Below are 20441 nucleotides of genomic sequence, written 5' to 3'. Positions count from 1 at the left end.
TCACATGGACAGCGACCTGAGCTCAGGAGCGAAGAAGCCAGGCATTAGTTTTGCCTCAATTCATTTTGTTTTTTGATTTATATACATTTTCTGTTCACAAATTCTGGAATTGAAATTAAATCAATAATAATAATAATAATAATAATAATAATAATAATAATAATAATAATAATAACTAGTAATACTTTATTATACTGGCTAGTGCACAATTATCAACAAGTGTACACAGTATAAACAGATTTTTAAGGGTCCTTAATAAGGGTTCTGGACAAATAGCGTTTATTAAAAAAAATCAATAAAAAAATAAAGACGTCTCACCCGTGAAAGTCTTCAGGAAGCCTTGAGATGAACCAACTTTCTCACGTGAAAGCGTGTGTGAGAACATCATGAGTCGGTCCCTGTTCACGCAGCTCCGGTCACGTGTCACGTTATTTCACCTGTCGCAAGGAAAGAAAGAAAGCACGGAAAGTGAAAAGTTCGGCTGTTGTTTTATCGCTAACTCTGATGAGGTTCTGCGTAATGAAACATTAAGCGCTCTCTCTGTGTGTGTGTGTGTGTGTGTGTGTGTGTGTGTGTGTGTGTGTGTGTGTGTGTGTGTGTGTGTGTGTGTGTGTGTGTGTGTGTGTGTGCGTGTGTGTGCGTGTGTGTGTGGAAGCGCGCGCCGTTGCCAGGGGCGGGTAAAGAGTTCAGGGTTCCAGGTCCGGTCACTTTTTTACACTTTACAAAACTCTCGGTGAAGTTCATGCCCACAAACAAAACGTGATTCTTCCAGAATAGCGCACACCATGATGATCATGCACAAGGATTTTGATCCGTTTCCCTGTAATGCGACATGAATAGAAGGTGTTCAGGGGCAGTTGTGCAGCATCTCAGCAGCTGCCCTTTAGATTTGTATTAATATGACAGGTTCGAGTGAACAGGAAGCTTGGTGTAAAAAAAAAAATGCATACAGATTCAGACCCTGATGAGGACATCAGTGGTTCGAGAAGATGATGGAATGATTGAAGAACTGGATGTTTGACAACCAAAGACATTTCCACACGATCATGTAAACATTGTAGGTGTTCATTCATCAGGTTCTATTAAACATTCTGACTGAATCAGAGACCATCGCTAGACACATTCAGTGGTTAATATATACCCTATGTAGTGTTTAATTATTATGTAACATGACAGCAAGGTTCACATCAAATTTCATAACCCTGGAATGTCCTGGATGTGCTTTTTCCCCCCAAAGCATAACTGGAGTGCCAAAGATAAATGATGTCTGTTTAATGGTCCTTTTCTTTCTGCTGCTGTTGCCTTTCTGCATGTTTGCACAGTGATTGCTGCTCCTTGTTGTCATGGCAACTTCATTGTTTATTCTATGGTGGTTTGTGAGGACTTTTTCATGAACAAAGGCTGTATAAAGTCAAGGAAATAATAAAAAAAAACAACAGTCACTTCTCAGACTCCAGCTTGTCATAATATGAAGGATGCTTGACGTGCACGATTGTAGGAGAAAGTCATGTTATATGTGTGCTTGTAGGCTTGAGGATGATGATGATGATGGTGACGGTGTTGATTATTATGTTGATGATGATACGGGATTAAAATAAACCGTGACCTCTGATGGAAATTGCCTGGCAGAAGGTTTATTACATGTTTAGTCATTCATGGTTGCTTTTCTTTGGAGATGCCATATTGCTGTCAGATTTCATGCTGAAGTTATTATTACGGTGGGCTGATTCGCGATTTCCAGGCTTCCTCTGTAATTTTACTAGGCATGGATTTAATCATTGCTGTAAGAAAACAGAAATATGTTTTTCTGCTTCATGAGCCTCAAAGATGAAGGATGACACTGAAGGCCTTGTCCAGTAGAGTGCAGTATAAGTACAGAAACCAGCCACGGTGGACGTGTGTTAGATGACTGTGATCGCTCTTCACCCATCTAATCCCGAACTCCACACATGCCGCAGCAGGGGATGGCTGTGCTATGATTGTGTTAGGGGGCGAGACAGCGAGGGTGAAGACAGCAAGGGGTCATAATAGCTACTGTATTATTTCTGGAAGTGGCCAATCATCTAATTCATCTATTTCTGTGCTAATGAAAACGACCACTAGTAATTGGCAGGCACGTCTTCATGTGGCAGAGTTCACTTAAAAAAAAAAAAAAAAAAAAAGCAGGCTGTTATTATTCAACTCTTTTCCCCGGTCCACATCAAGTGCAAATTGTCAGTCCGGAGCAGCGTCCGCATCGAATGCAAATTGTTAGTCTATTTTGGGCCATGTGGTGCTAGAGGCGAGGTGGCTAATCAATTTCTGTCTTTCATTAATTTTTTCATTTCTTTGCACCTGGGCTGTAAAAGCCCTCAGTGAATGTGTTCTTGCTAGCACCATGTGTATCGAGATTCGTCATGATGCGATTGTGAAATTATCTATGGATTTTAGGAGTGACCTCTCGAACGTCCCTCACCACCGTCGGCTAAGCCCGTGGCCTTTCACAACCAAAGGTCTCTCCCTCATTACCTGTGTGTCTGTGATGCACCATTTTCTCAAGAAGAAACAGCGTCAGGTTTAGTGATTAGCAGTACGAGCAAACCCCCGCTTTTTAAAGGTTCAGAGAGCTTAATTCTCTCTAGCATGGCTAATGTCACCCGCTGTGTGAATGTCAAGGTAATGAGCAGCAGCATATCTGTTCAGAGAGTCTCATCATGACAGAAATGAGAAAGTTTCCCCGCCTTCTTTCTTTTTGTCAGTCTGCAAAAACCATCTAAGCTTGCTAATAACGGTGGAAGCCATACTGTCCAGTTTGCATTCTGTGTACGCGATCGAGCTAACACACCCCTACTATCTAGCCATGTTAGCATTTTTTGGTTGTAAAGAATTCCTTCAATCGACAACTTTTTTTTTCCTTTTTTTGCAGCAACAGACAGTTTTTGGACACGGTGAACAGTCATACTGATGAAGCCATACTCCTCTCCTATCATGCATGCTACCTAATGTATTATCTTTGTCTTTCAGTGTGCATGACACCGACGGACTGGTGCTGACTCATTATCTCCCTTGTTTAGATAGTCGTTGCTGTTCAATTGAAGGACACATTTGACAGGTTTTGCCCTGAAGTTCGAAAGTAATTTCGCCATTTTGATGTTCTAAAGCTCATTCTATGGACCAGCGGTTATGGTTTCATCTCTCCGCTGGCTTTCTTGACTCGAAAAGGATCTGCACCAAAGCGTGAGCAATGTGAAAATGACACAGTAACCCGCACGCAATCACGCCACGCTCGCAGACAGAAACAAATGAATGGAGATTCGTTTCAGATCAAACATATAAATGAAAATGACAGCGGTATCATAAGGCTTAGCTAGTCATATATGTGCCACTGCTAGATCATTGTCACTTTGCTAGCAGTGAAATGCTTTGTGGTGGTTACTTCTATGGGGGGGGAAGCGATAAATCTGAAATCTGAGAATGACAGTAAACATCCTGTGAAATTCTCTGCCTCAATTCTGACACTTCTCATAAAGCTCTGAGATACGTGTCAGTGCACTTTTCATAAAAATGCAATAAAGTAGACAGATATTTTAAACGGGACAGATGTGTTTGTGTGTGGTGGGGGCTGTTTATCACAAATATTGTGACAGAACACATTTTGTAAGTCTCTCTCTCTCTCTCTCTCTCTCTCTCTCTCTCTCTCTACTTTTGGGTGCTGTTTTATCTCTAATTAAACACAACCATATTATCATTTCAGATATTAGCTCTTAGCTATTACCTTGTATCTGCCTGTTGGTACATATCTGGCACAAAATGTAACAGACACATATTTCTGGCACATACAGTATTTCACAGACAATAGAACAGCTTTTCTACCGGCTTAGTAGAGGTCCAAATCTGTGAACCAGGGCTCCGAATCAACATTAAAATAAATCACTCGAGTTCGAGCCAAACAGTAGCCATGGTTTGCAATTTCCATTCCTTCAACATCAACATGCTATTTCTGAGGTGTTAAGGGTTAGAACAACAACAAACAACAGGTCAATACCGTTCCTTTTACATGGCGTGTATGTAGGAATAATATGATGTGTTTGTACTGAGGACACACACACACACACACACACACACACACACACACACACACACACACACACACGACTTTATACGGCTCAATAATTTCCAGAAGGTTGTTGCAACGTTGCACAGAAAAACTCTGGAAGATTCTATAGAAGAAACTGCTCTATGATCTAATGTATACTGTAACATACTGCAGGTTCACGCTGAAGAAATGTCCACAGTATGTTTACATCTTTATCCGTAGTTCGGCGATGCGATGTTTCCTGAGCGGAAGCCTTTCCACCGGTCGTGACCTCAATCCCATAATGAGGTCTGGAAAGTGTCACAATCAGGTTCCCCCTGTCTAGTGTGTGGTGTGCAGCGCGGCACATCTGTACACGTCACGTGGTTGTTAAGCCGTGCCTTTTTGTTTCTGCTCTAGTTCTGTCTCCTGAACCATCGGTTTGTTTTCTTAATGTCTTCACCTGTGCTGTGTTCGAGTCGTTTTTTCTGCTGTTTCTGTTCCTTGTTGCAAAGTCATATCAGAACGATCGATGTAACGTTCATTTGTCCTGTTCACATGCTTTGCTAACAGAAAGAACACAAAACGAAACAAATGGATCACGCCCGGGTTCATTTATACATATTTCTTTTTTTTTTTCAACACTACATATTATTTACACATATTAGCTAACGTGCTGATAATAAATGTAAACTATTTCCATTGTGTAAAAATGTACAAGATGAATGGAATGGTTTCTGCTCTACATAAATGATTATGACATTTATATGTCCTCCAAGTGCTAACAATTAGCTGCATTCAGTAAACTTAAAAACCCCTTTAATTCAGTAGAGAACCTGTCTTCTGCTCTGCCATGTTAAGAGTTTAAGACACCTCCATATCACAATGATCTATCCAGTCATAATTACGATGTGAGGGATAATTCATGGGTAACATCCTACTAGGTAACTGGTATTTATGATAATTCTGATAGCATGTGAGGGCAGCATTAGTCCGAGGCTTGTTTTCTGTCATCTTTCTTTTCTTCTACAGATATTTTGATTTGACCTAATAAATACCATGCTGTGTTTATGTGCTTAAAGTTTGTGTCCTGTACTTTACTCTAAGATCCAGTAATATTCTTCTAAAAGAATTGAAATGGCAAACCTACTAAACAGCAAGTTCCAGAAAACAGCTAATCTTCTCAAAACTACAGTCCTAGTCCATGAGTGGTCCAAACAGACAGACCTGAAGAGTTGGGAGACTTTAACAAAGGTCCTGGAAGTAGTGGTATAGAGCATGGAGTGCATCCACCCATCACTCACAGTAGGGTGGCAGGTTAGCAGATGAAGGTGCGTCATTAGCCCCCTGCTGGCTTCCTCCTGGTCCTCCCATTCGTCTTCATTAAAGAGATGTTGACTGGGTCTTACTGAGCAGATGGTCATTAACGTGCCCACTCTGGCCAGGGGACGCTACCTGGAGGTCACGCATCACCCCGAGAACGCTGCGGTACCGTAGCGCATCACCGCTGGAATGCAATCGGACCTCATACGCATGCACCGCTCTGACCTAATGCCAAAATAAATTGTTGTCTTTACAAGCCTTTGCACAGATGATTTTAATTGAGGGCTGATGATTGCTTCAGATATACTGGAAATGAGGTCACTGAGTAATTATTGATTTGCAGCATGTGCACACTGGGACATCTACCAGATATCTTCATTGCATGACATATTGCATAGACATTCAACAGCCGGACAGTTTTGTGCCTAAAGGTTCAGCATTTAAGTACATCTGGGCTCGTACCCAAGGAGCTGTTTAGCAGGTAAATGAGCCAGACTGTTGTTTAGACGCATTTAAACCCAATACGGATCTTAGCGTTTAGCGAAGGAACGAGACCTGACCCTAACCCTAACCCTAACCCTAACCCTGTTCCTTACACTATATATTACAATGCAAAAGTTCAACATTCTTAGCAATTCTTAAAGTTTCCTTAGCAACAGTTCCATGTACTTTATCCTTATTAGTGCATGAGATCAAATTACAACATGTAAAAAGATCCAGGGCTAACTACGTATCTGATCTAAGTAACTAAATCATAATTATAGCCTAGCTAATCAGGTGAGTCACATTACAGTAGGTTGAGTGCTAATATGCAGTCTGTACAAGCAAGCTGACAATCAATTCGAACGTTAGAATAGAGAAGGCAACACTTTCTTTAAAACAACACCACCACCACCACCACCACCACCACCACCACCAAAAGCGATAAAATGGTCTGTCAGTGTTTAATATAGCAAAGCAACAATCCAGATATGGACAGAGTACATAGAAAAACAGGATAGATGACAGGAATAGATGGACACTTAATAAGGCAGTTAAAAAATGACACAAAATTATAGCCTCGGAATTAATCACGATATTGAATCCGAAGCCCTGTGACTCAGCCCTGATGAAAACGATTCATTCTCAATGCGAAAATTTATGGCAGGAATTGTTTGGGAACTACTTACATGCAGGGTGTATAACAGGGAGCAAAGAGCACGAAAACTGCATTGAAATCTTTCACACTTTGACTTGCGGTGTCTGCTGTCAGACATGTTGCTTCCCTATTCCAATATGATAATGTAGGGTATGCACCGCTAAACAGATTCATGCGTGGCTTCATGAATGCTAAGATGAAGTCAAACACCTTTCATGACCTTTCAAGGGTACACAACAGATTTCTACTTGCTCTACCCAACAATAACAGGATGGGAACAGCATTTTTTTTTTAGCATTTTCCTCATTCAGTAGGTGATAAAACTTCCTCAGGATCGAAAGCCTTAGCACTGATTCACTTGGTGCTAGCTAGCGCTCATGAGCCTTTCGTAGATCCTGTTCACCGGCTGAAATCACCGTCATGGTGATCGTCACTACACTAAATGTCCACGTACAATAGTACTATACAGTACAGTCATCGTCCTTAGTTGCCAGATTTGCTTAAGCTAGCTAACTAGCGATTACACTGAATATGTAGAGATGCTGCTAGATGCTGTAAATGTAAATATAGAGATGACATAAGCGGTTATCGCTGGAGCACATTAGCTAACGCTTCTGAAAAATCCAGCCTATTTTGCCTAGCTATCAGATGCCAAAAGCCAAACTGCGATCAAGCTGCAAGCTAGGCACGTAACTTGTCCCACAGCTTTTGTCCTAGACCCATGAATGAGGTGTCAAATTGACCGGCTCATTGAGGAGAGGTGTGCTATTACTTTTCTAAGTGATCCGAGTACCGGTACTTCTGGTACTGGGTCTCAAAGTGGCCTTTTTTCCCATAGACTCCCATTATAAAGTTTGGAGGTTTATAACTCGGCAAGCTTTCGAACTATCTACACCAAACTCAGCCAGCTCCTTTAGGGTGATACTCTGAACAAAGGTTTAAATAGATGTACCGACTGGCCTTCCGGTTGTGCCGCAGCCCCGCCCCCAATATATGCAAAATCAAAAATTTTTTACAACACGGACATGTGACATATCAAAACACTCAGAACAATGAGGGGAACTTCCTCACATATACTCTGGTCATGTCACTTGACGTCACGTGATGTCACGTGAAAATCAAAATTTAGCACAACATGGACATGTGACATCAAAACACTCAGCACGATGAGGGGAACTTGCCACGTGCAAGCACCATTCACATTTTCTTCAGGAAATGTACGTTCTAGTTTAGATGTATTAGTCACTTTTAGAGCTTCCACCATACAAAGCCTTGTGAATGAGCTGTGACTAGAGAAACATATTAAAACGAGTACTTTAATATAAAACCGTGACTTTTATTCCAGCCAGCACTGCTGTCAGATCCGCTGTTACAGAAAATGAATCGATACCTCCTGACCAATCAGAACTGAGAATTCAGCAGCACGGCGCTGTAAAGCCATTTCACACATTACACACAATTTGATACATTGAGCCTTGTTTTTCTTTCTACATTATGTAGTGTACTGCGCTTTCATTTAGTTACAGTTGTCTTCCAGAATATTGGAAATATATGAAAAGAAAAAAACAACAACAACATAAAAATTCTCCCCGTCTTTTTGCTGACGTTGAGAAATTTCAGCATGTTATTGTAATCCAGGGGATGAGTGATAGAAGCAGACTTTATACGACTTAGTGGAAGCGCATCGAGTCTGTCTAGACTTTATCCGTCCTCAGATGGATTTCGTAATGTTCTTATCCCTGATCTCGAACACTCTCCCTCTTACTTTTTGATGGACTTGTGTGTGTGGCAGGTGTGCGAGGGCAGCTGAAAGGGCAGGAACTGAATTAAGGCATGATGAGTGGCCCTAAGGCTGTTCCAGGACATAGGAGTACATTGTTCACACGGGGCGAAGGCAGTGCTTGAAGAGTAATGACTAAACGAAACTATTTTTTTTGGCACCTCACTCGTCAACTCTGGATTTTCCTGAAAGACTAATTGTTTTTTCGCCCCGTTTGACCCGACCCCAGCCTTCTCAGAGGTCAGCTTAATGTGCGACTAATTCACACCTCACCTACAATGATTTATGCTTTCCCTTCAATTACCAGGATGTGAACCTTGTACCTTAACATAAAATAAATGCATGCTGATGGATGGAATAAATTCACTGATGCGGTCTTCCGACTCAAGCGTCGTAGGCTACTGAGATGCTTTTTGCTTGGCAGAGTTGCAAAGAATGGTTCTGTGATTTACTCTAGCCTACAAACCTGCAGTCTGGCCATTCTCCTCTGACCTCTCTCATTATTAAGGCACTTCTGCCCTCAGAACTGCGAGATGTTTTGGTGCAGCATTCTGGGAGAACATTCAGCAAAACTCAAACCGGTCCAAGCATAGCATACTCAAAGTCAGGTTTTTCCCCCCACCATTCTGATGCATGATGTAAACATTAACCGAATCTCTTGACCTGTATGGTTTTATGCACTGTGCTGCTGACTGATTAGATAAATTATCGAATTTGCAGGTGCACAGGCTTCCTAATGAACTGGCCAGTGAGTGTATGTCAAATTGTTTGCAGAGACTTGAGCCTCGATCATTCTTGGTAATCACTACAAATGTTGCAAGTGCTTAAAAGCTTCTTGAAGGTTCGCTTTCTGTTTTGCTTTTATTTAATCATAAGTCGGCCGAGACGAGGCGCCCTTGCTGTCAGCTTTCCATCTTAATCAGCTATTTTAGTTTACAGCAGATGGAAGTCTGCCCTCTGTACGTTCTCTGCATTAGCCCGAGTGAGTGACGCTTAAATCCCAGAGAAGCTGACAGACTCTTGAGGTCAGCGCGAGGCGAGCTCGGCTTGTTAAGGCTTCACAAAGTGCTGGGTGTCAGTGTTCTCACTGCAGGGGAGGCCATGAGGCTGATGTGGGTTTTTTTTGCTCGTTGCTCTGCGCACTGTCGCATTGATGGACGAGGGACTTGTGAAGTCCTTTGCTTTTCAGAATTGATGAAGCTCGACAAGACAGATCCAAGTCACTCTTCTTCTGGCTATGTAGGACTGTTTGAGGAACATGTCTGGCAACTACTCTAAGATCACAGTGACAACCAAGAGCTGGCAAGTTCAGGGACATAAACATGGTGACATGGCTTGTTTACGTCCAGGTATGAGGAGCAGAATTAAAGGGAGAAACTTTAAAATGCAGTAAAAGGGGAATTTATTCCGAGGTGATATTGTCCTTTTGTTTTCTAACAGATTTCACTGTGATTATTGCTGTGATCATTGACACTGTAATTTGCACTGAGGACATATTCTCAACCCCCCCCCCCCAACACCCCCCATACACTTTTGCACACAGTGTGATGAAAATATTACGCCGATCCCAGTGTTTACTACATGTCAACAAATCAACAATTTAACAGCCGTTGTACTAAAAACAACTCCTCTACAAGCCGATTCAATTACATTTTTATTTTGGTCATGCTTTTTAAAAAAAACGACAGAGCAACTTTGCAGAAATCTGGATGCTACACACATTTAGATCCCTACTGAGCACATCGGGGGCAGCAGAAGCCAATAGAAGCCGACTTTTTGAGATGATATTAGAAAGAAACCTTCAAAAGGTTCAAGGATTGAGGAAACCCATCTTCTTCTGGGTGACACCAGATAGCGGGATTATAAACCATTACTCTTCTACAACTGTAAATGATAAAGCCAAACAGGTAAAGTCAATAGGAAGTGAAAACACAATGCGGGAGCATCGAGTGCAGCGGGTGAGGTGAGGGACGAGCGGATCGAGCTCCAAGCTGAAGCGATAAAACCTTTGCATCCAGATGCCTATAGACGCCCACACCACAAGTGAGTTTCTCTCAGTTTGTCTTTCTTTTGAAACCGGGATGTTTGCAGTTTAAAATGTATGTATGTATTTATTTCTATGCTGCTGTATTCCTGCACATGTGAAAAAGTAGTAAGTCTGGGGGTGGGTATAGTGGTTAAGCTCTTGTTCTATAAACCACACTGGCTCTATTTTTAAGAGACGTCTGAAGCGTCCATCATTTTGAGAATGCCTTAAGTGTTTAAAGGAGCTGGTGTGGATTTAAATGCTGGCTGAAACAAACTGGCATCTTTTCCATGAGATGGGCTTCCAGATGACTGAACACACTTTACAAATGTGTTTTCTTCCTACTGGCCTGCGGTCATTGATTACCCATGGCTGTTTTCTTTTTTCTCTCGATTTTCCTTTTTGTTGTTTCAGCCCTGTTATCACTCCTTTCCCAAACAAAGAAATGTACAGTATGGGCCATGAGTATGAACATTGGTAATAACAGAGTTTGTCAGTTCTGTGATGGTGCTTACCTTGAACCGAGGAGCTCAGGTCATTGGGGCCTGATGGGACGGGTTTTGTTGGCAGGTATTCACTTGAGTTTTTTGCTTTTCTTTTTCTATTTTAGGTATTTTCTAGATGCTAAATTGGCTAAAACTCCATAATAAATAGCTCAAATATTTTCCATCGCACACTCATATAGAGTTTTTGATCGAGGTTTAAAGCTGAATTTTACAATGATCCCTGCCTGATAAATCATTCAGCGTTGTCATCTCGAGGGAAAACAGGAAGTCCTGGTTTTGGGTAAGGATTTTGAGTTACATATTAGCATAAATACCGTAGTAATGTACGGCCCCTGGGCGAGGCTACAGGTTCCCTGCGACCCTTTGCAGAATAAATGGTATAGAATCAGCAGGATAAATGGATGTATCATCAATGACACAATTCTCATATTATAAAAGCATTGGATTATAGATTATTAAACATATTCTGTATGAGACCCTTTGACTATTGTTTGAGTTTGTCTGCTATTCCTTTATAATAATGCTTTCACTGTTATTTCCATCACGTGTGCTGCACATCAAGTAGCACATCATGCTCCGCCTTTCCCTCGCTAACACCACTTCGGGAACATGCACTTATTCTAATATGTTCTGGGTGATGCCATGTCCCAGAGCTAAAATAAGAACATTTGCAGTGAAATTCAAAAAAAAAAAGCAATCAAATTTTCTGACTGGGTAAGCAGGGCCGTGCTAGCTCGGGGTCATCTGCCGTCTGCCGCTCCTGCGTCCACAGGCATTTCGCACTCGCCCTCAGGCTTACCTGGGTAATTAACTTTAGCCGCCCACCGACCCGTCTTTGAATTGCATGTTTCTCCTTCTCAAACGCTCGATATCCCCTATGGAGTCTCAGCAGGCCTTAAAGATGCTTCCTATCCCCAAGATGCCTTGTTCTGCTCCTGCGGCCAAATGATAAAATCTTTTACGTCCGCTCGTCGGGCCTGATTAACAAGACAAGATTCTTGACTAGGAGATGGCATTTGTGAGTCACGGCTTATTATTTTTCATCCAAGTGCATTAAAGGAACAAACAAGAAAGAGATGTAATCAGTTTACCACCATTTCATCTCAGGGATTATTCTACATGTATACATGCTGCTCTCCCGATTTCCTTGTGACTGGTGATGAACGTGGTTCCAGGAGTACCAGGCCTCTTTAATCGTTGTGCCAATGGGTCCCAGTTCTTATGACATCTTGAGTTATCTGGTCAAAAATGGCAAATGCAGACCTAAAATCCCTTTGCCTCTGTTTGTGGAATGCTATTTATAGGATTTCTGAAGTGGCCTGTTGTCTGAGCTGATATGAATAAAGCGAGAGTGGTAATTAACCCACTTCACATCGCAACCTCCACAGCTATTAACAACTAGTTCTGCACCGTCTACAAGGCTGTTATACAAAGAATAATTAACTGACAATGCATTTGAAGCTTACTGTAGGTCCCCCTGCAGCTCTTATACCCATTACGGGTAATCATAAGGAAAAGGAAGACGTGCATCTGTGCATTGATCTGCGGTGTCAGAGCCCAGGTTGCTCGTTTAATGAAGCACTGTTTAGTAAGCATCCTATGGGACGTGCTGCTTAATTACTAGAATATTACGATTAAAGGACTCTCGTCGCCTCTTCTAGTGCTGGGACCTGCAAAGATCTGCTTCTGAAGTGAAGATTATGGCATGGCATGGAACACTCATCCGTTTTAATAATGAGACGTTTCATCATGAGGCTAATTTTAGAAATAAGTTATTTCGCTTTGTGCCAACGGCTCGTGTTCTGGCATGACAAAATTAATGATGATTGTGGATATTTTTAGAGATGTGAGTCACTGCCTTGGATCTGATAAAGGAAAAAAAAGTCCTGTTAGACAATATCTGATGTAGTCTATACCAGGAACAATGTGAAGCCACATGAGGTACAGTAAGTACACACGACGCACTTAGAGGAATCCAGGAGCCATTACACGGATGAAGGCAACATCTCGACTATGTAAAGTGCCACAGATGAAAAACACTTCATCTATAAAAATAAAAATAAAAAACCTTCCTTATTGATTGTGCACGCTTTAAATCTCGTGGGTGTTTCTAAGCTTGTAAGCAGTTTAAGTATCTAATGAAAGATTAGTACAGTTAGGTTTGTTACCCAACAACGAAAGGCAGAATAAAAAGGGTGCTGGTGTCTGTCGTTCTTTTATTTCTACCCAAAATACTCTTCTTTCACACTACATCTAACAATCCTGAAGAGCCAAGGCTGATATACAGTACAGTATGCTTTATTCTTTGACACTTCTAAAGCCGGTCTCGTCTTTTCATATACAGTAGCACAAGACAGCTGAACATGCTTTTACTGCTAGTTTGTATACACGAGCTACCAGACATCTGTAACTAACCGGCGTTTAAAGGAGAATGAGGAACGATATCCCTCCATCGTAGGCTGCATTGCACACCAGGCCACAGATGGCTGTTGCCATTCAAATCTGTAATCTCTCAACAATCTCCATCTTCCATGTCACCGTTATTCAGGGTCACAGAAGCAGGAAAGCTTAGCTATCTCTGTCCCTGCCAACTTCCTCCAGCTTCCCGTTGGAATCCTGGCTTTTACTTCAGGCTCCACCTGGGACCGAACATCTCATGACAAAGCTTACGGTAATGAGGTATGAGTCAGATCTATCTTTATGACTATGATCTGGCAATGGAACTGCATTACTCCCAACACTGTAGCTAACCTGCGGTGAATCTTCGGCTCAGTTTTCCTGTTATTCATGAGCAAAGCATTGAGACAGCTAACGTCCAGCACTCTGGGTATCGCTAGAAGGTAGTGAAAAGATAGTCAATAGAGCACAATGCAGAAGTCAGAAATCCCTAAACAGTACTAGTTAGGGATTTAAACTGACATTGAAATTAACATTTGTTTTATTGTGGTTGTTCCCTATCTGCTTACTTGCCCCTTGCTGATTTTATTTTATTTCTTTTAAAGAGTTGTATGCGTGTTGGACGCACATGAATTGATGGGAGCTTTGATTAAATGTGCAGTGTGACAACGCAAAAATGCGTTGAATTTATTTCTACAAATGTGGAGTTTGACTTTATTTCTACAATTGCAAATTTTTGAAATCTTGTTAGGGCTGGTCGTTACACACAGGGGGTTTTTACACCTGGTCACTTCCTGCGTTTTCTGTGATCCGATAGCTATCCGATGGTAAAAAGACCAGGTCTAAATGCCCTCTGAAACGTTTTCGAGACGGATATAAATCTGATGGTTCAAACCCCTTCAGGAGGTGGTCTGGGACGCGTTTCAGATGAAACTGGTCAGGTGTAAATGCATGTGGTTGTTCAAGCCACATACGTCAGCGCTATACTCCTCCCAAACGGAAGTACGTCACTCGCAGGTGATCTTTCACCCAGGCGTCTCGTCGGGTCTTAAAACGCCCTGCTGCCGCCAGCGAAAATGCAGCAAACAGTAAACGCTGTTTTTTGTAGCATAAACGTCATAATTTTTGATCGCATTCTGAAAACCACATACACCAAAGCGTGTTCCATTTCAATTACCCCGGAAGTGAGGTCAAATATATTTGCATATTGGGCGGGAGTAGAAAGATCGGCTCGATATCCGATTCGTCGAGATGCGTTTATTTAGCCTGATGTAAATGGAACAGTTTTAACCAATCAGATAGCTATCGGACCAGAGACAACACATGAAGTGACCGGGTGTAAAAAGGCCCAAAGATTTCCAGATCTAATGAAAGCGAGGGTGAGGCTAAAGATTAATGAGGTCTTGGGCTGTCAGTTTTACATCCATATTATCTGTTGAGTTTAAAAAGAGAGTTGATTAATAACACCAGATGTGGGTTTCTGTCATGTAAAATGTTCTAATTTGGCTTGCAAGCTTGCAAACATCGGGCTGATTTACACCAGAACATGTCAGTACATTAGTTTTGTTTTTAGTCGAAACCAAACGTGTGTGTTGTGTGTACTGGAAACGCCATTCACCCGGCGTACTCGGTTTGCTTCTATTTATCTTATTTAAAAGAAATGTTATACCATAGGTCTGCTTTTGCACTTCTCACACCCACACACAGAAAAACACACACACACACACACACACACACACACACACACACACACACACACACACACACACACACACACACACACAAAGCTTTTCCTCTGTATTCAGTATGTGCTAAGGCTGTTTTTTTTCTGCTTCTGCCTTGTTTGGGTTTACACTTGCTTTCCCCACCACATTCTGTATTATAACCCTGTCTGCTTCTGGATTTGAGTCTCTTTTCTTACACTTATATTATGGCATCAACTTATCCGTACTAACTGCGTTATCCTGGTCAGGGTTGCGGTAGATCCGCTGTGTATCCAGGGAACACCGGTTGTGAGGTGGGGATGTACATGAATGGTAATCCAGTCCATCACAGGACACCAGATACACATACAGTATTCATACTATACGTGTTCCTAACATGGCGTGAACTGATATCTTTTCTAAGTTAAGAATAACTCGCTCCCTGTTGGTTGTAGTCACGACTGTATTTATGCTGTTGATTTTTTTTTTTTAAAGTAAAAAAAAAGAATGTAAATTGATGAGAAAGCTTATTTCTGGGAAGTAGGCCGAGATTTCGAAGTCAACTTCTGACAGAAATTCTCCAGTCAACTTGTAGGCTACCCCCAAGGCTGAAGCAGATGCTGCGCAGTATGTGTTAGCACAACATGTGTCATCAGCTTCTTCATTGTAGGGACCCCACAGCTCATTTGCTTTCTCCCAGCGGAAGCTCTGGACACCTTGTTGGAGCTGCTGGGAAACGCTGTCCATTTCCTCTGAGCTCTCCTTGGAGAAGTGCAGGCAGCCATTTGATTAGAAGGAGGTGTTGACAGGCCGCGCCAGGGAGGCAGCGATCACTCAGCAGGGGCACAGAAGAGACCGACAGAGCCGGAGGAGAAGGGGCACAGAGACTTGGCCATGCAATTTCCATTTCCATCAAGCCAGTGAGGGACATATGCTCAATACAAGCTGCTTCAAGCCTGACCCTTCTGATTGGTGAACTGGCCACATGCAAACAGCACATCGAGAAACAGAATTTTTTTTTTCCCCCCAGATCTGATAATAGAAGGCTAGAGAAATGGAAGTGGCTGCTGGAGAGGAGAAAACTTCTTAGAGGTCAATCCATTACTGAGAATATGTTGTAGAACGCTCGCAAAATGTAATACAAGCAGAGATATTTGTGAATGCAGTCGATCTCATGCAAAATTAATAGGAAATGTGACAGACAAGAGATGCTTTACTGGGGCAAATCCAAGGATCATAAGACCATAATGGGGGTCAAAACAAAGGCACGCAGAGTTGAATGAGCGATGAATAAAAGTGAACGAGGGCCTGCTGTTATATAAAAATATAGAGAATAAGCGCTGTCATGCTAGCACAAAGCGTTCTTGCTAACCATCACAAAGTGATGACATGATGCTCTTCATCATTAAAAAGAAAAAAACTACACCATATTCACAATGCCACGTATGTCTTTACACTCTGATAAGAAGGCTTTTTCCATGCAAATCCCTGTGTGAGTTATTCTTACTGTAACAATAACACATTAGAACAATCACATCATGTAATCCTAGGAGCCTAAACAACCGTCAGAGCTGTTTTTATAGGAAAGTAATCAGTGCTTTCTGACCAAATTAAACTCAGCATTCAGGACTGAATGCTGTGGTTATAAACATGAATAATGAAAAACAGGACAGATGATGAAACAAAGAACAATGGACATGAAATCACTCTGAGGCACAGAAACAAATCTTGGACAATAATTATACACAGAGAAGATGAACTAATCAAGGACTAACACAAAACAGGTGAACGCAATCAGGCAACAAACCGGTGACGAGACGGAAACCAAAACAAATACACGAGCGCCCGTGTTCCATGTGAAGAGGAAACTGACGGTTGGATTACACTCACTCTCTCTCACTCATTTTCTACCGCTTATCCGAACTTCTCTGGTCACGGCCTGTGTCTATCTCAGGCGTCATCGGGCATCGAGGCAGGATACACCCTGGACGGAGTGCCAACCCATCACAGGGCACACACACACACACTCTCATTCACTCACACACACACACACACACACTACGGACAATTTTCCAGAGATGCCAATCAACCTACCATGCATGTCTTTGGACCGGGGGAGGAAACCGGAGTACCCGGAGGAAACCCCCGAGGCACGGGGAGAACATGCAAACTCCACACACACAAGGAGGAGGTGGGAATCGAACCCCCAACCCTGGAAGTGTGAGGTGAACGTGCTAACCACTAAGCCACCGTGCTCCCTAGTTGGATTACATGCAAAACAAAAACTATGACACTAACTACTACGTCCCGCTTTTATGAAGCAAAGCAAACTGCATCTGAAACATAGGACTCTGCTGTCAGATGATGTCCTGAGTATCAGCAACAAAACTTTGCACTATCACACGGTGTTAAAGCAGCGCTGCTATGCTCAGTGTCTTTCTCAGGAGCACAGCAGACAGGTGAGTGAGATGGTGATTAAGATGGACAGAGCTGTTGATAAGCAATGCGCTGACGCTAGTAATGGATCCGTTTAGCTTTTAATCAATGCCGCTCAGGGCCTGATCGAGCGACGTGCTTACACCGTTGCCATCCTGCCACTGTTTCCCAGACCCTTTTAACCTAATTGAACATTAAACCCCTGTCATTGTTTAGCCCTTCCTGCCTTATTTATAACACGTGCGTGCTCTTCTTTACCTTTTCATTACACTCGACATTTTCTTACACGCAGAAACTAATTAAATGGAACGAATCAAACGAGGATGCTGATGCATGACTGAATTGTGTCGCTGGATAAATCTCTATTATGATGTGTCCATATGGCGTGTTATTTATGTTGTTTACGGGCTGCAGGAGGAAAGGTGGAAGGACGCTGGTGGGTGATGGATGGCACGAGAGGCCCTTTTCGCATTCCGGACGCACGCGATCCAAGGCTGGCCGTTTAATGTCATGCATTACTAATTGCTTTATTTGCAGTTGTTTTAAGCCGCCGTTGCTCAAACAGCATGTTTGCATTTAGAATTCCATCAAAAGACCCAGCGCGACTTGTTCTCTTTGTTGTTAGGTGGTGTTAACACCACAGATGTCCCTTTTCTCGGGTGACAAAATCAACACGGATGATTCATCTCGGCTCGAGAGCTTGCCCTCGGCAATGCATTTTAGATTTATTCAACGTTTTTTATTCATTTGCTTTCAGTCAGCTGGGGATCTGGGAGTGCCAACCTTCCTTTGATACCTTAAGGGAGATGTGTAACTTTAGCAGGCATTGTTCACGAAGAGAAGAGAGCCGACTTGCTTATGGGTACGTGCGCGTGCGCGCGCGGGGGTGGGGGGTGGGGGGTTAAGAGACTCCCTAATAATGCTTTTATGCATTACGACTCAAGTCTGTGTTTGTATGTGTGTGTATGTGTGTGTATGTGTGTATATGTGTGTACATGTGTGAGTGTGTGTCCCACTTCATGGGTGTTTAGCCAAGCACTTTAAATGGAAATGCACTTGACATTTTAGGAGGAGATGCAATCACGGTGCATTAGGATGCGACCGAGTTCACCCTCTTGTTCCCTGCACCCTCGTTCCCTCCCTTTTCCACCTCTTTTTCTGCAATTCTTCCACTTCAGCCAGTTTCTAGCAGATCCTGTGATTTTATCCCTCTCTAAAAAAAAAAGAGGTATATTGCATGAACTGAACCTGAGTGTAGCACAAGCAAAAAAAAACAAAAAAAAACAAGCATCTACAGTACCATGCAGCGAATCTGTCTAGATTAACAAATTTTATTTTTACGGAGGAAAATGAACTGTGGCATTTACCGGTCGCTGTGAAAAGGCAGGAGGAGAAGATACGTTTTTATTATGACTTTTCCGACAAGCGTCGAACATCCGATATGTCTCTGCTTTATTAAACATTAACTAAAGATCCAATTGAGTGTGAAACGCTCATATTCAAAGCCGAAAGGTATGAATGCTGAGGAGAAAAGCACTCGATTCCACTCTGCATGTGGCTCGTATTAGTGAAGCCTGGCGAGATGATTCATTCCCTGACTGTGTTTGCAGGGTATTTATAAACTCTACATTAGCATTAGTTTTACTTCAGTCTTGCTTTTGTTCACACACATCTCGCCACACACACACACACACACACACACACACACACACACACACACACACACACACACACACTTATACGCTCACACTCTGTTCTCCACCCTCCGTCGCTTGTTTATTTCCGAATGGGAGCCTCTGCCTTTTCCTCCGGGCTCCTCGGGGGAAGGCCCCTCCATTACCACAATTACAATCTGCACACATTTCATTAAACTAATATCTGTGTGGGATCAAAGTGCTGTGAACACATCGCCCAGCTGGAACCTATTCTTCTCCGCTGCCCGCTTAACCATGCTGCCACATTAGATGAGCCATCGGCGTTAAATAACAGGTGGTGAGTAAACAAAAGGCAGGAAAAAGGCTTCGTCCTCTGCTTTCTAAACAAGTTAAGGTGCGAGCGTGATTGGGTGCAGACTGATTCTCAAGGTTCCTTACACTTTTTTTTTTTTTTTATCAAAGCCCAGCCACTCACCCCCCCCATTCCCCATTCCCCCTCCCCGCTCCCAGAATCCTCTCCTGTTCAGAAATCACGCTGTGCCGAGAGCCTCTGTAGGCTGCGCTCCTTTTTCTTGGCAGGATGCTGATGCTCTTTAATTTGCACTCTATTCATCGCAGGCACTCACACAGGAGGAAAAAGCTGCTTGAAATTAACTGTTTCAAAAGGTCAAGTGAATTTGATTATTAGCTTCGGGTTGTGGGGGACCGAGGCTTTTCACTCACATACCTATTTTTGGTTTTATTATAAGGACTGCTTCTAGGCTAGCGGTGCTGCTTAAATCACAGCACTTAAGGCTGGAGTTTGAGGCAACATGCAGAGAAAGAGCAAAGCTAATGGTCACCTGAGGCTGGCTTTTTTTTTTTTTCTAAAATGTATATACAGGAATTCTAATTCTAACTCTAACTAATCGATGTATTTTATAAACGCTTGTTACTTGTGCAGACAACATACGCCATCCATCTTTGGCCAGGAGTCAAAAAGAGCAAAACTGGCCATGCTCCCTAGACAGGAGGGATGGCATACATCCCCCCCCCAGAGACTGTCATGCCGCCCTGTGACACAGCATGAGCAGCAGTTCAAAAAGATGTGGCTGGCTGGTTCACATGTCTCCAAGGAAGCATGTGTTAGCCTTCATCGTCCTAAACAACAGTTGGTAGATGTTGTCTGATTGGTAGAATTGGCTGGACAGAGAGAATTAGCCAAGAGCAAATCTGGAAGAAGAGGGGGGGGGGGGGGGGTAAACAACAACAAAAAACAACAACCCAAAAAACATGATCATCCACACCAGATTTGTTAGCTACCATTTAGGTTTCTTCAGAACTCAGTATTGGCAGTGAGCCACTAATGGACTTCTGAGCAAAACCCTCAAGCTCCTACGTGGAATGATATTTCTCTTGTAAATGAGCTTGAATAAAAGTATTA

General features: G+C 42.6%; 1 protein-coding gene across 1 annotated transcript in view; it reads right to left on the bottom strand.

Moving 5' to 3' along the window:
- The window catches only part of glis3 (GLIS family zinc finger 3), a 173526-nt gene that overhangs the window by 18673 nt on the left and 134412 nt on the right, over positions 1–20441 (bottom strand). The window contains exon 6 of the mRNA XM_047804824.1: positions 319–437. The gene's annotated coding sequence lies outside the window, so the exon portion shown is untranslated. The remainder of the gene's footprint in view (positions 1–318; positions 438–20441) is intronic.

This window comes from Tachysurus fulvidraco, chromosome 20, assembly GCF_022655615.1.
Source record: "Tachysurus fulvidraco isolate hzauxx_2018 chromosome 20, HZAU_PFXX_2.0, whole genome shotgun sequence".
Lineage (NCBI taxonomy): Eukaryota > Metazoa > Chordata > Actinopteri > Siluriformes > Bagridae > Tachysurus > Tachysurus fulvidraco.
This window is presented reverse-complemented; position numbering and strand designations above follow the sequence as displayed.